The sequence below is a fragment of the Arachis ipaensis genome, chromosome B10, assembly GCF_000816755.2.
Source record: "Arachis ipaensis cultivar K30076 chromosome B10, Araip1.1, whole genome shotgun sequence".
NCBI classification, from domain to species: domain Eukaryota; kingdom Viridiplantae; phylum Streptophyta; class Magnoliopsida; order Fabales; family Fabaceae; genus Arachis; species Arachis ipaensis.
The window spans coordinates 133,445,617-133,448,400 of record NC_029794.2 but is presented as its reverse complement, the minus strand read 5'-3'; positions in this window follow the sequence as shown (position 1 = coordinate 133,448,400).

Sequence of the window (2,784 nt, the reverse complement as noted above, 5' to 3'; positions counted from 1 at the left end):
GCAAAAATTGTAGGAATAATTTTTTCTTAGGAATAAGTTATTTTGAGAATTAGATTTTAAAGTAGTTTCAAACAAATATGAGAATAATTTCTCTCTATTGATAACCTTCAGGCATAAATTAGAATTTTTCTAAACAAATACGCACTTAAAACATTCAATTAAAGATTTTTTAAAAACAAATTTGGAATACACATGAGAATGTTATCTGAATATTTGGGAAGTACTTTTGTCCCACTAATAAAATTTTCTGCTTGTGAGTTGTGACTTGTGACTGACCTTGAGGCTGATAACATCATTCCGCGGTCGGTTGTTGAGTCTAAAAAATTTAACAGTATTGTTGTTGGGTAAAGGTGGTTCTATCTCAAACGACAACGTTTCATTCCAGACCGGGTTCAGATCACGAACCTTGGTCTGGGTCTTGTATTCCTGGGATCCAAATCTAACCACTACGTAGGGACTAGAGCTACCAAAACCGTCCTTGGGCATAAGGTTTCTAGCGTCCAAAATTTCCACCCTCAGTTTTCCAGTTGTAACCATTTTGTGGTTTTTCACTTTTTCACTTTTTCTTCTTTTTGAATTTAAGGGAACCACTTATATTTAACTTATGGAACCATGCATGCATGCTTGAAGATATGTATTTATTGGGCAATTATTATATTTGCATGCCCTTATTTTTGTAATAATTTTTTACCATTAAATAGGTAGAATACATCAATTACAAGTATATATATTTGAATATATAAAATTGAGTGAAAATTTTGATAATGAGACGCACTCTCATGCGAGTTTTTGTCCTAAAATAAAATAAAATTAAAGAGAATATAATCAATTAGAAAAATTTTATATATTTTAAAAAAATTCAGTCCTAGAATAAAAGTAAAAAATGAGAATGTAATCGATTAGAAATTTTAATTATAAAAAATCAATTAAGGGATGTTACTACTACACCCACGCCGATTACTATTGTTAATATTGATTGGGATTTATCAATAACAGCCGCGATCTTTCACGGAGCACGAATGATATGTGTTTTAAATGTCGGTTATACGAAGAGTTAAAGTATTATTTAAAAGTTATTAGTTTATTTTTTTAGAATGTTCAATTTAGTTTGATATATTTTAATTTTATTTATTTAGTTACTAAATTAGAATTTATGTTTATGAATTTAGAATTTTTCTTTATTTTAACCTAATAAAAATGTTATAAATATCTCAAAAATTATTGTAGATGATATTCAAAAATTAGAGGTGTGAGATATTTTTTTTTGGTTTCGTGATAAAATTATGATATGGACAATTAAAGTTGAGTGAGTTCCTCTCTTGTTGTGTCAAGAAATTACGTCGAAAATAGAGTTATATGAAGATTTCAAGTATTATTTAAAAGTTATTAGTTTATATTTTTAGAATGTTCAATTTAGTTTGATATATTTTGATTTTTGTTTATTTAGTTATAAATTGAATTTTATGCTTATAGGCTCATAATTTTCTTTATTTTAACTTAATAAGAGGTTATAAATACCTCATAAACTATTGTAGTAGTTATATTGAGTGATTAGCGATATGAAATCTCCTTTTTTTGGGTTTCGTAATGAAACTATGGTATGGACAAGTGAGGTTAAGTAAGTCTCTCGTATCTCTTGTTTGGGGAATTGAGTAGACGGTTGAATGAGTTCATTCGATTCAATTTCCAAACTATGATATGAACAAGTTAAGTTGAGGAGTCTTTTTCTTGTCGCATCAAAAAATTGAGTAAAAAATAAAATGACTGTTACGGTGGGTAACCAGAGATTAGTGGGCCGGATGGCGTTGGTTGGCCCAAACGTGTGAGGGAGGCGACTATCGAGTGAACCTGAAACTCGGTGTTCCTCCGTTCGACTTGTACGTGTGGAAGAATGGGGGGTGGTACCTGCAAAGACACTCCGATGCCTAAGTTAGCAAGAGTGTGAGCAAGTTAGAGAATATTGGACTTAGTGATACCTGAGGGAAGTCAGGGTATTTATAGTGGTGAGCCAATAACCACCGCTGGAGTAGTGCCACCTTTTTAGGTGGATAACCGTTCCCATATCTTAGGGAGGTTAAGATATGGCTTTATGAGGTGGTTAGAGAGTTTCTAGGGGCAGTTACTCATTCGAATGAGTGTTATCTGCCAGCTAACCTCGTATCCGACTTCTTTGGAGCAGGTCGTGTTCAGCACCGACTTCTTGGGATGAAGGTTGGTACTGGGTTAGGGCCAACCCTTTGGGTTGGGCCTATTTGCTTGGATCCTAGACCTTTATTATTGGGCCAAGGTATGAACAATGGCTATCTTTATATTCAATTTCAATCTATCTGTTTTGTTTTTATTTCAATTTTAATATATCTTTTTATTTAGTTTGAATTCTTATATATCTTCTTGTTTATCCTCTTTTTCTTTATATGACGCATTTTGATTTATGTTTTTTGAATTAGTTCTCTTCTATGTGTCCCTTCAAAAAAAAGCATCAATTCTTATTCTTGTGTATGTAATAAAAAAAAATAAAAATGTTATAAATCAGATTTTACTTTATCTTTGTTATAAAAAGAAATAGTTAAGAGGAATAAAGAAGATATAACGTAATCATATGAATAAGATTAAGTGTAAAATATAATGATGTGACATATTATGATACATGTTTAATTTTTAAAATGCTTAATTTTAAAATAAATATTGATGGATAAATTTAAATAAAAGAAAAGAAATTCAAGGTGAAACAGTATTACGAGAATTTGAGTAAAGAAGAAAAAAAAAATTAAAACAGTGAAAAAG